The following is a 13,445-nucleotide window of genomic DNA, read 5'->3' as shown; positions in this document are numbered from 1 at the left end:
GGAAGGTTTGTAGTCGAGTTCCTCAGGGATCAGAGTGGGGACCCTTGCTCTTCCTGATATAAATTAATGGTCTAGACTGTGGTGTGCAGGGCATGATTTCAAAATTTGCAGATGATACGAAGATTGAAAATGTTGTCAACTGTGATGGGGATAGCCTTGAACTTCAAAAGGACAAAGACATGTTAGTGGATTAGGCAGACAAGTGGCAGATGAAGTTCAATGCAGAGAAGTGTAAGGTGATTCATTTTGGTAGGAAAATATGGAGAGACAGTGTAAAATGAAGGAGAGCCTCTAAAGGAGGTACAAGGACAGAGGGACCTCCGTGTATACGTACATAGGTCATTGAAGATGGCAGGACATGTTGAGAGACCAGTCAATAAAGCATATAGTATAATAGGCTTTATTAATAGGGATATTCAGTACAGAATAAGGAGGTCATGTTGAACTTGTATAAGACACTAGTTTGGCCTCATCTGGAGTACTGTATCCAATTCTGGGCACCAAACTTGAGGAAGGATGCGAAGGCATTGGAGAGAGTACAGAGGAGATTCACATGAATGATTCCCAGGATGAAGAACTGTAGCTATGAGGATAGATTGGAGAGTTTGGGACTCTTTCCCTTGGAGAAAAGAAGGCTGAGAAGAGTCTTGGTAGAGGTATTCAAGATCCTAAGGGGTATGGACAGGGTAAATAGTGAAAAACTGTTTCCACTCAAGAGAACATCAAGAACTAGAGGGCACAATTCAAAATAATTGGCAAAAGGAGTAAATGTGATGTGAGGAAATTTTTTTTCACCCACAGGGTAGTTGGAGTCTGGAACAAGCTTCCTGAAAGAGTGGTGGAGGCAGGTTTGATTGAGGTATTCAAAAGAGAATTGGATTGCTATCTGAAAAGAGAGAATGTGCAAGGGTACAGGGATAAGGCAGGGGAGCAGGACTAAGTGTAATACTCTTTCAGAGAGCCAGTGCAGACTCAATGGGCCAAATGGCTTCCTTCTGCACTGTAAAGGTTCTATGATGCTATGGTTAAAGATGCTACATAAATGCAAGTTGTTGTTTGATTACTGAGTCGCAAAGTAATTCATTGTCCTTGAACAAATTGAGGTCTTTGTATGAGATGGATTAAAATGCAACATGAGTGCACACCTTTTCCAGAAAGTGAATTTCTGGTGGAATCCAATGTCAAATGTGAATATATTTGAGAAGGTATTATCAGCTGTTCACTATAGTGAGATATTCAAAGGCTCAAATTAGTCTGAAATTCAAAGTCAAACCACTGTCATAATCAAGTAATTATGATCTTTAGGATAGTAAGCAGAACGTTGAAGTTGTAATTGTGCTGCAGAGAAGTAATTATCTCTCGGTGTCACCATTATGGTCTAATTAAATACCAAGCAATCTGTTTTGCTGTTAATTTGTACCATTAAATGTGTTTTCAAATTGGATAGATTCCCTCAATGTTCTCAGTCATTTTTTTTTACAAAGCTTAAGCAGTGTCTGTGAAGCAAGAAAAGAGTTAAAGGCTAATTTTTCAGGTGGGAATTATGACCTCGATCTTGTGTGCAACCTTCTGGGAGGCAGCCTCCTAATTGGCCATTTCTGTGTTTGCCGTCCAATGGCAGGTTCCTGAGGTACAGGGCCAATCCTTTCTTTATATTCTTTCACGGGACATGAGCATCCCGAGCAAGAGTAGCATTAGTGGCCCATTCCTAATTGCCCTTGAGAAGGTGGGGGTGAGCCGCCTTCTTGAACCGCTGCAGTCCATGTGGTGTAGGTACACCCACCGTGCTGTTAGGGAGGGAGTTCCAGGATTTTGACCCAGTGACAGCGAAGGAACAGCGATATATTTCCAAGTCAGAATAGTGTGTGGATTGGAGGGGAACTTGCAGGTGGTGGTGTTCCTTTGCATCTGTTGCCCTTGTCCTTCTATGTCTTAGAGGTTGCGGCTTTGGAAGGTGCTGTTGAAGATCAAAAGATCATGGCTGATCTGACTGTGGCTTTAACTCCACTTTCCTGCCATCCCCCAAAAACCCTTGATTCCCTTGTAGATTAAAAATCTATCAAACTCAACCTTGAATTTATTGAATAACCCAGCCTCTACTACTCACTGTGGAAGAGAATTCCAAAGGTTAAGGATCCTCAGAGAGAAAAAATTCCTTCTCATCCCCGTCTTACAAGGGACACCCCTTATTCTGAAATTGTGTCCCCTAGTTCTAGATTCCCCCACAAGAGGAAACACCCTCTCAGCATCTACCCTGTCAAGCTCCCCTATGTATCTTATGTGTTTCAATAAGATCACCTCTCATTCTTCTAAACTCCAGCGGGTATAGGCCCAACTTGTTCAAACCTTCCACATAAGACAAAGCCCTTCATCACAGCAATCAGCCTAGTGAACTTTCTTTGAACTGTCTCCAATGCAAGTATATCCCTCCTTAAATAAGGAGACAAAAACTGCACACAATACTCCAGATGTGGTCTCACCAATAATAATAATAAAAACAAAAAAACTGCGGATGCTGGAAATCCAAAACAAAAACAGAATTACCTGGAAAAACTCAGCAGGTCTGGCAGCATCGGCGGAGAAGAAAAGAGTTGACGTTTCGAGTCCTCATGACCCTTCGACAGAACTTGAGTTCGAGTCCAGGAAAGAGCTGAAATATAAGCTGGTTTAAGGTGTGTGTGTGGGGGGCGGAGAGATAGAGAGACAGAGAGGTGGAGGGGGTTGGTGTGGTTGTAGCGACAAACAAGCAGTGATAGAAGCAGAATATCAAAAGATGTCAACAACAATAGTACAATAGAACACATAGGTGTTAAAGATAAAGTTGGTGATATTATCTAAACGAATGTGCTAATTAAGAATGGATGGTAGGGCACTCAAGGTATAGCTCTAGTGGGTTTTTTTTTTTTTTTTTATTTTATATAATGGAAATAGGTGGGAAAAGGAAAATCTTTATAATTTATTGGAAAAAAAAAAAGAGAAGGGGGAAACAGAAAGGGGGTGAGGATGGGGGAGGGGACTCACGACCTAAAGTTGTTGAATTCAATATTCAGTCCGGAAGGCTGTAAAGTCCCTAGTCGGAAGATGAGGTGTTGTTCCTCCAGTTTGCGTTGGGCTTCACTGGAACAATGCAGCAAGCCAAGGACAGACATGTGGGCAAGAGAGCAGGGTGGAGTGTTAAAATGGCAAGCGACAGGGAGGTTTGGGTCATTCTTGCGGACAGACCGCAGGTGTTCTGCAAAGCGGTCGCCCAGTTTACGTTTGGTCTCTCCAATGTAGAGGAGACCACATTGGGAGCAACGAATGCAGTAGACTAAGTTGGGGGAAATGCAAGTGAAATGCTGCTTCACTTGAAAGGAGTGTTTGGGTCCTTGGACGGTGAGGAGAGAGGAAGTGAAGGGGCAGGTGTTGCATCTTTTGCGTGGGCAAGGGGTTGTGCCATAGGAGGGGGTTGAGGAGTAGGGGGTGATGGAGGAGTGGACCAGGGTGTCCCGGAGGGAGCGATCCCTACGGAATGCCGATAAGGGGGGTGAAGGGAAGATGTGTTTGGTAGTGGCATCATGCTGGAGTTGGCGGAAATGGCGGAGGATGATCCTTTGAATGCGGAGGCTGGTGGGGTGATAAGTGAGGACAAGGGGGACCCTATCATGTTTCTGGGAGGGAGGAGAAGGAGTGAGGGCGGATGCGCGGGAGATGGGCCGGACACGGTTGAGGGCCCTGTCAACGACCGTGGGTGGAAAACCTCGGTTAAGGAAGAAGGAGGACATGTCAGAGGAACTGTTTTTGAATGTAGCATCATCGGAACAGATGCGACGGAGGCGAAGGAACTGAGAGAATGGGATGGAGTCCTTACAGGAAGTGGGGTGTGAGGAGCTGTAGTCGAGATAGCTGTGGGTGTCGGTGGGTTTGTAATGGATATTGGTGGACAGTCTATCACCAGAGATTGAGACAGAGAGGTCAAGGAAGGGAAGGGAAGTGTCAGAGATGGACCACGTGAAAATGATGGAGGGGTGGAGATTGGAAGCAAAATTAATAAATTTTTCCAAGTCCTGACGAGAGCATGAAGCAGCACCGAAATAATCATCGATGTACCGGAGAAAGAGTTGTGGAAGGGGGCCGGAGTAGGACTGCAACAAGGAATGTTCCACATACCCCATAAAGAGACAGGCATAGCTGGGGCCCATGCGGGTACCCATAGCCACACCTTTTATTTGGAGGAAGTGAGAGGAGTTGAAGGAGAAATTGTTCAGCGTGAGAACAAGTTCAGCCAGACGGAGGAGAGTAGTGGTGGATGGGGATTGTTCGGGCCTCTGTTCGAGGAAGAAGCTAAGGGCCCTCAGACCATCCTGGTGGGGGATGGAGGTGTAGAGGGATTGGACGTCCATGGTGAAGAGGAAGCGGTAGGGGCCAGGGAACTGGAAATTGTTGATGTGACGTAAGGTGTCAGAGGAATCACGGATGTAGGTGGGAAGGGACTGGACAAGGGGAGAGAGAAGGGAGTCAAGATAACGAGAAATGAGTTCTGTGGGGCAGGAGCAAGCTGAGACGATCGGTCTACCGGGGCAGTTCTGTTTGTGGATTTTGGGTAGGAGATAGAAGCGGGCCGTCCGAGGTTGGGCAACTATCAGGTTGGAAGCTGTGGGAGGGAGATCCCCAGAGGAGATGAGGTCAGTGACAGTCCTGGAAACAATGGCTTGATGTTCAGTGGTGGGGTCATGGTCCAGGGAGAGGTAGGAGGAAGTGTCTGCGAGTTGACGCTCAGCCTCCGCGTGGCGCACTGACCTCTACCACGCGGAGGCTGAGCGTCAACTCGCAGACACTTCCTCCTACCTCTCCCTGGACCATGACCCCACCACTGAACATCAAGCCATTGTTTCCAGGACTGTCACTGACCTCATCTCCTCTGGGGATCTCCCTCCCACAGCTTCCAACCTGATAGTTGCCCAACCTCGGACGGCCCGCTTCTATCTCCTACCCAAAATCCACAAACAGAACTGCCCCGGTAGACCGATCGTCTCAGCTTGCTCCTGCCCCACAGAACTCATTTCTCGTTATCTTGACTCCCTTCTCTCTCCCCTTGTCCAGTCCCTTCCCACCTACATCCGTGATTCCTCTGACACCTTACGTCACATCAACAATTTCCAGTTCCCTGGCCCCTACCGCTTCCTCTTCACCATGGACGTCCAATCCCTCTACACCTCCATCCCCCACCAGGATGGTCTGAGGGCCCTTAGCTTCTTCCTCGAACAGAGGCCCGAACAATCCCCATCCACCACTACTCTCCTCCGTCTGGCTGAACTTGTTCTCACGCTGAACAATTTCTCCTTCAACTCCTCTCACTTCCTCCAAATAAAAGGTGTGGCTATGGGTACCCGCATGGGCCCCAGCTATGCCTGTCTCTTTATGGGGTATGTGGAACATTCCTTGTTGCAGTCCTACTCCGGCCCCCTTCCACAACTCTTTCTCCGGTACATCGATGATTATTTCGGTGCTGCTTCATGCTCTCGTCAGGACTTGGAAAAATTTATTAATTTTGCTTCCAATCTCCACCCCTCCATCATTTTCACGTGGTCCATCTCTGACACTTCCCTTCCCTTCCTTGACCTCTCTGTCTCAATCTCTGGTGATAGACTGTCCACCAATATCCATTACAAACCCACCGACACCCACAGCTATCTCGACTACAGCTCCTCACACCCCACTTCCTGTAAGGACTCCATCCCATTCTCTCAGTTCCTTCGCCTCCGTCGCATCTGTTCCGATGATGCTACATTCAAAAACAGTTCCTCTGACATGTCCTCCTTCTTCCTTAACCGAGGTTTTCCACCCACGGTCGTTGACAGGGCCCTCAACCGTGTCCGGCCCATCTCCCGCGCATCCGCCCTCACTCCTTCTCCTCCCTCCCAGAAACATGATAGGGTCCCCCTTGTCCTCACTTATCACCCCACCAGCCTCCGCATTCAAAGGATCATCCTCCGCCATTTCCGCCAACTCCAGCATGATGCCACTACCAAACACATCTTCCCTTCACCCCCCTTATCGGCATTCCGTAGGGATCGCTCCCTCCGGGACACCCTGGTCCACTCCTCCATCACCCCCTACTCCTCAACCCCCTCCTATGGCACAACCCCTTGCCCACGCAAAAGATGCAACACCTGCCCCTTCACTTCCTCTCTCCTCACCGTCCAAGGACCCAAACACTCCTTTCAAGTGAAGCAGCATTTCACTTGCATTTCCCCCAACTTAGTCTACTGCATTCGTTGCTCCCAATGTGGTCTCCTCTACATTGGAGAGACCAAACGTAAACTGGGCGACCGCTTTGCAGAACACCTGCGGTCTGTCCGCAAGAATGACCCAAACCTCCCTGTCGCTTGCCATTTTAACACTCCACCCTGCTCTCTTGCCCACATGTCTGTCCTTGGCTTGCTGCATTGTTCCAGTGAAGCCCAACGCAAACTGGAGGAACAACACCTCATCTTCCGACTAGGGACTTTACAGCCTTCCGGACTGAATATTGAATTCAACAACTTTAGGTCGTGAGTCCCCTCCCCCATCCTCACCCCCTTTCTGTTTCCCCCTTCTCTTTTTTTTTCCAATAAATTATAAAGATTTTCCTTTTCCCACCTATTTCCATTATATAAAATAAAAAAAAAAACCCACTAGAGCTATACCTTGAGTGCCCTACCATCCATTCTTAATTAGCACATTCGTTTAGATAATATCACCAACTTTATCTTTAACACCTATGTGTTCTATTGTACTATTGTTGTTGACATCTTTTGATATTCTGCTTCTATCACTGCTTGTTTGTCGCTACAACCACACCAACCCCCTCCACCTCTCTGTCTCTCTATCTCTCCGCCCCCCACACACACACCTTAAACCAGCTTATATTTCAGCTCTTTCCTGGACTCGAACTCAAGTTCTGTCGAAGGGTCATGAGGACTCGAAACGTCAACTCTTTTCTTCTCCGCCGATGCTGCCAGACCTGCTGAGTTTTTCCAGGTAATTCTGTTTTTGTTGTGGTCTCACCAATGCCCTGTACAGTTGTAACAATAATTTCCTGCTTTTATACTCCATCCCTCTCCCATTTCCTGCTCTATTTGTCACCCAACCTGTCCATTTTCACTCCTTGACTCTATCATGCTTTATCATTTCTAATTGGAAAGCAAACAGTTTCCTCAGATGCAATCTTATCAACCACGTGGAGCTTTAGACGTATAGGGTGGGGGTAGGGGTGGGGGTGCAGGTTTGGATTTTAAGAATTCTTGAATCGGGTGATACCACTTCTGAACGAACTTGCTGGGGGCAGGGTTATACCGGAATCGGCTACCCGCCCAGCAATGGCCATTTGGGGCAGGTAGGTAGGAGTCATACCTAGCACAAAGGAAGACGGTTGTGGTTGTTGGAGGTCAATCCTCTCAGCTCCAGGACATCACTGCAGGAGTTCCTCAGGGTCGTGTCCTCGGTCCAACCATCTTCAGCTGCTTCATCAATGACCTTTCTTCCATCATAAGGTCAGAAGTGGGGATGTTCACTGATGATTGCATAATGTTCAGCACCATTCGCGTCTCCTCAGATACTGAAGCAGCCCATGTCCAAATGCAGCAAGATCTAGACCATACCCAGGCTTGGGCTGACAAGTGGCAAGTAACATTCATGCCACACAAGTGTCAGGCAATGACCATCCCCAACAAGAGAGAATCTAACCATCACCCCTTGACATTCAATGGCATTAGCATTGGTGACTGCCCCACTATCATCATCTTGGGCATTACCATTGACCAGAACCAGAGCTCGACCAGCCATATAAATACTGTGGCTGCAAGAGCAGATCAGAGGCTAGGAATTTTGTGACAAGTATCTCATCTCCTGACTCTTCAAAGCCTGTCCACCATCTACAAGGCACAAGTCAGGAGTGTGATGGAATACTCTCCACTTGCCTGGATGAGTACAGCTCCCACAACACTCAAGAAGCTCAACACCATCCAGGACAAAGCAGCCGCTTGATTGGCACCCCATCCACAAACATTCACTTCCTCCACCGCCGACACTCAGTGGCAGCATGTGTACCATCTGCAAGATCCATTGCAGGAATTCACTAAGGCTCCTTCAACAGCATCTTCCAAACCCACGACAGATACTATCTAGAAGGACAAGGGAAGCAGATACATGGGGCAGAATTTTGAGCATTGGGATTTTACGTTCCGGTCAAATTCAGTGGAGTTTAGAATGGCTCTCGCCGTATTTTACGGCCCCATCCTCATTGTGATGGGGCCATCAAATTCCAGCCATGGGAACACCAACACCTGGAAGTTCACCTCTAAGCCACTCACCATTTTGACTTGGAAATATATCACCGTTCCTTCACTGTTGCTGGGTCAAAATCCTGGAACTCCCTCCCTAACAGCACTGTGGGTGCATTTACAACAAATGGACATCAGCCATTCAAGAAGGCAGCTTACCACCACGTTCTGAGGGGCAATTAGGGATGGGCAATAAATGCTGGCCCAGCCAGTGATGCCCACATCCCATAAATGAATTTCAAAAAAGGTGACAGTGCCACAATCTTCCCTGTTGAATCCTGACAGATGGCTGGAGGTAGCCTCCAGGTGGCAAGTTGGGATTGGGGGGCTGGGTGGGGGTCTGTCAGAAGGCCACAGCTGAGCCCACAGGCCATCCAATGACGACAAGCTGTAGCAAATCTGACTTTAGCTTTTTTTGAAGTCTTCAGTGGGCTGTCCACATTGGGGCCCACACATGGTTCTCACCATTTCCCACTGGGATTGACAACCGCCCACAGCCTCGAGCACTCCCATTTGCCTTCCCACCTGCACAGTATGCATGCCATCCTTAATTAAACAGGTTTCCCAAAGGCAGCCTGTTACTTGGCTGCCTCTGTTTTGGTTATGCAGGCAGGCTGACCTCATAAACCATCAGGGTCAGGACCTGGATAGGATCCTGTCCCCCATTTAAAAACCAGGGCAGTAAGATTCTGTCCTTCATTACTCAGTTGGCTGAATCTTGGCTGTGCATCAAGCAGCCTTTTCTTTCCTAGCGACCACATTTTAATAAGTGACAATTAAAGCATTGGAAGAAGGTGATTTTAATTTTAATGTTCCTGTGATTTTTCTCCTGCATTGTCCTTGAGTTGAGTCTTTGATTCTTGGAGACACAAAGACAATTGTGAGCTTCAGTCAAAACATCATGTTGATGAATTGTGAAGTATTTACGTGCAATACAAAATAGACTTGCATTTATATGTAGAGTCATAGAGGTCTACAGCAGAGAAAAAGGCCCCTAGGCCCAATGAGTCTACGCCACTCAAACAAGTAATTAACTATTCTAATCCGATTTTCCAGCACTAGGCCCATAGCCTTGTATGCCATGGCATTGCAAGTGTACATTCAAATAGTTCTTAAATGTTATGAGAGTTTCTGTCTCTACCACCCTTTCAGATAGTGAGTTCCAGATTCCCACCAACCTCTGGGTGAAAAAATTCTTCCTCACGTCCCCTCTAAACCTCCTGCCCCTTACCTTAAATCTATGCCCCCTGGTTATTGATCCCTCCACCAAGGGGAAAAGTTCCTTCCTGTCTACCCTATCCATGCCCCTCATAATTTTATACACCTCAGTCATGTCACCTATCAATCTCCTCTGCTCCAGGGAAAGTAACCCCAGTCTATCCAATCTCTCCTCATAACTAAAACTTTCCAGCCCAGGCAGCATCCTGGTAAATCTCCTCTGCACATCCTTCCTATAATGCAGATTCCTGAACTCCACGCAATACTCTGGCTGTGGCCTAACCAGCGTTTTATACAATTCCAGCATAACCTCCCTGTTCTTATATTCTATGCCAATAAAGGCAAGTATCCCATATACCTTCTTAACCACCTTATCTACCTGTCCTGCTACCTTAAGGGACCGGTGGACATGCACGCCAAGGTCCCTCTGATCCATGGTACTTCCCAGGGTCCTACTATTCATTGTGTATTCCTGTGCCTTGTTTATCCTGCCCAAGTGCATCACCTCACACTTATCCAGATTAAGTTCCATTTGCCACTGATCCGACCATCTGACCAGCCTGTCTATATCCTCCTGCAATCTAAGGCTATCCTCCTCACTATTTACCACCCCACCAATTTTCATGTCATCCGCGAACTTACTGTTCAACCCTCCTACATACAAGTCTAAATCCATATCACCTTTCCTGACCACATGATGTCTCAAAGTGCTTTATAGCCAATGAAGTTCTTTTCTGAAGTGTTGTCACTGTTGTACTGTAGGAAATGTGGCAGCCAATTTGCACATAGCAAGATCCCACAAATTGCAATTTGTTAATGACTAGATAACCTGTTTTTGTATTGTTGATTTTGGGATAAATGTTGGCAAGACATCGGGATGACCCCCCTACTCTTTTTCAAAGTGATGTCATGGGATCTTTCATTTTCACCTGAGAGAGCAAACAGGACTTTGGCTTCAAGGCTCATTCAAAGGATGGCACCTCCCACCAGTGCAGCTTTCCCTCAGTATTGATCCTCTGACAGTGCAACACTCACTGAGTACTGACCCTCTGACAGTGCAGCACTCCCTCAGCACTGACCATCCATCAGTGCAGCACTCCCTGAGTACCGACCCTCTGCTACTGTAGTGCTCCCTCAGAACTGACCCTCCGCCAGCACAGCAGTCCCTCCATACTGACCCTCCGTCAGTGCAGCACTCCCTCAGTACTGATCCTCTGACAGTACAGCATTCCCTCAGTACTGTCCCTCTGCCAGTGCAGCACTCCCTCAGAACTGACCCTCTAACAGTGCAGCACTCCCTCAGCACTCCCTCAGTGCTGACCCTCTGTCAGTGTAGCACTACTTCTTTACTGACCCTCTGCCAGTGTAGAACTCTGTCTATACTGAGCCCCTGACAGTGCAGCACTCCCTCAGTACTGACCCTCTGACAGTACAGCACTCCCTCAGTACTGACCCTCTGCCAGTGCAGCACTCCCTCAGTACTGACCCTCTAACAGTACAGCACTCCCTCAGTGCTGACCATCTGCCAGTGCAGCACTCCATCAGTCCTGACCCTCTGACAGTACAGCATTCCCTCAGTACTGACCCTCTGCCAGTGCAGCACTCCATCAGTACTGACCCTTTGACAGCACAGCACTCCCTCAGTACTGAACCTCTGACAGTACAGCACTCCCTCAGTACTGCACCGGACAGTCAGTCTTGATTTTTGTGCTCAAGTCTGTGGAGTGGAACTTTTTTTTTCTCCCAAGAACCTTCTGACTCACATACCAGACAGCTCTCCATGGAGCCACAGTTGACAGTTATCTCTATTGTTTCCGTTGTGATTTCATGGCCCCACCACACTACACATTAGCAATGGCCATTCTGCTGCAGTCAGTTAGTGCATTTGTTGGTTTATTGTACTGCATGTTATAGTTTCTGTTATAACAGAAAGGCTGGCTGCACGTTACAAGATCAAGAGGGAGGACTTTAGTCATTTGGTAGTACAGAACTGTAGTATTGCTGAAAAAAGAGACATGTCGAAGCTTTTTGTCTTGCACTCATCAGGACACTTCCCAAGAATATCAATATAAAGGAAAACCAACAATTTATACTGTAAATGAAGAGAGTGCTGATTGGTTGGCAAGTGGACTCTGATTGCCGTGGAGAATGCACCAGTGATGGAGACTGACAGTTAACTGCCAAGCAGCTTAATCCTGATTGGTCAAGGCATTGCCCTGAGGAATGAATCAGTGAATGGCTGGCAGTTATTTTGGTTAGCTGAAACAGACGCCATGTGTGTATATGTTCTTTCTGTTTGCAAAGAACAGGGCCCTGTGTATTAATATATGTAGCTTCCAGTACACGCAAATGCCCCACAATGTGGACTCAACTGGCAATCTTAAATTAGTTGCTAGCGTAAACCTTAGAACACTGAGGATTATTTAGCAGATGGTGCCCATTTGCGGAATCACATCTAATGTTGGATACTGCGTTTTGAGTTTTGCAAGCACGGGCTGGTTGGGTATGGTCTGTACACTGCCTGTTGTAAACAGTGACTGGTACAAACCAGCCCGTATTCGCAAAACTTTAATCCAACATTAGATGTGATTCTGTGATTGGACAACATTTGCTAAATAATCCTCAGTGTGCTAAGAATTATCATACAACCAATTTAAGATCATCAGTCAGGTTCACATTGTGGGGCATTTGCTTGTACTGGAAGCTACATATATTAATACACAGGGCCCTGTTCTTTGCAGACAGAAAGAACATGTACACACACTGCGTCTGTTTCAGCTAAACAAAATAAGTGACAGTCATACGCTAACTCATTCCTAAGGCAGTGCCTTGGCCAATCAGGGTCAAGCTGCCTGGTTTAAATTTCAAACAGTACTTGGCAGGAGGACTTTGTTCAGCCTTTGGGGCTGCAATGTACAAAAGCAATGGAAAAACATATTGCACATTAGCATATAATACCAGTTCTCACTGTCCAACAAACTCAGAAAAAGAATTACTAAAATACGCAACTCCTGACTGTGTGTTTGCAGTTCTTCAGAACACCGAGCTCAGACAGACTGAGAGAAACCTGTCCCTTTCATCCACAATCCCTTTGTGAACTCCATTTCTTCTTCAGTTCTCTGAATGAAGACAGGTCCGACCCACAGCGCCACAACCTCCAGGCAGGTCCCGAATCCACCCCAGCCAGCACAGGGATTGAACCCCATGCTGTTGGCACCAATCTGATCCAGTCAACTGAGCCATCCAGCCCCATGGAATCTGAGTTTCTATGGCACCATGCACATTTACATGCATGTTGTAGTCCAGAGCTATGGATTATGATGGTAGAGGCACCAATTTCTTCCCATCAGGAGGCTGACCAGGAATCTCTCCCACTCTTACCACCTGCCATTGGCATGTGTTGGAAGGGTTTACACGTTGGTACTCAACCTGTTAGGCCATGTTATGAACGCACCTTCCTTGGCCATCAAGTCCTGGAGTGGGAATTGAACCCAGAGCTTCTGGCTCAGAGACAGGGACACAACCCAATGTGTTACATCCGGAATGGGAGGTGTGCACCATTCATCTAGCCCCAGTACTCCACAGGTCATACTAATAGCGTAAATGTTTAATTCACTCACCAAAATGGCCAATTATTTACCTTCACTGCCATTAGACCCAGAATAAAAGAGACTCTAACCAGGCTTCTTTCAATAAACTCAGAATGGTTGATTTATTATCAAAGAAAACTTATTTTTTAACACAAGTTACGAGAACTGGTTAACACACAATTTGTAATCTGGAAGTGGAACTATCTATCCCTTTTAAAATAACCTAGCACACAAACACACACACACACAAAAGGCAAACAAATAGGTCTCTGCAGAAATTGGAAGTTAAAGAAGTCCTTATGAAAAGGATAAAGTTCACAGGCTTTTGACGCTG

Source organism: Carcharodon carcharias, chromosome 16, assembly GCF_017639515.1.
Source record: "Carcharodon carcharias isolate sCarCar2 chromosome 16, sCarCar2.pri, whole genome shotgun sequence".
NCBI lineage: Eukaryota > Metazoa > Chordata > Chondrichthyes > Lamniformes > Lamnidae > Carcharodon > Carcharodon carcharias.
This window is presented reverse-complemented; position numbering follows the sequence as displayed.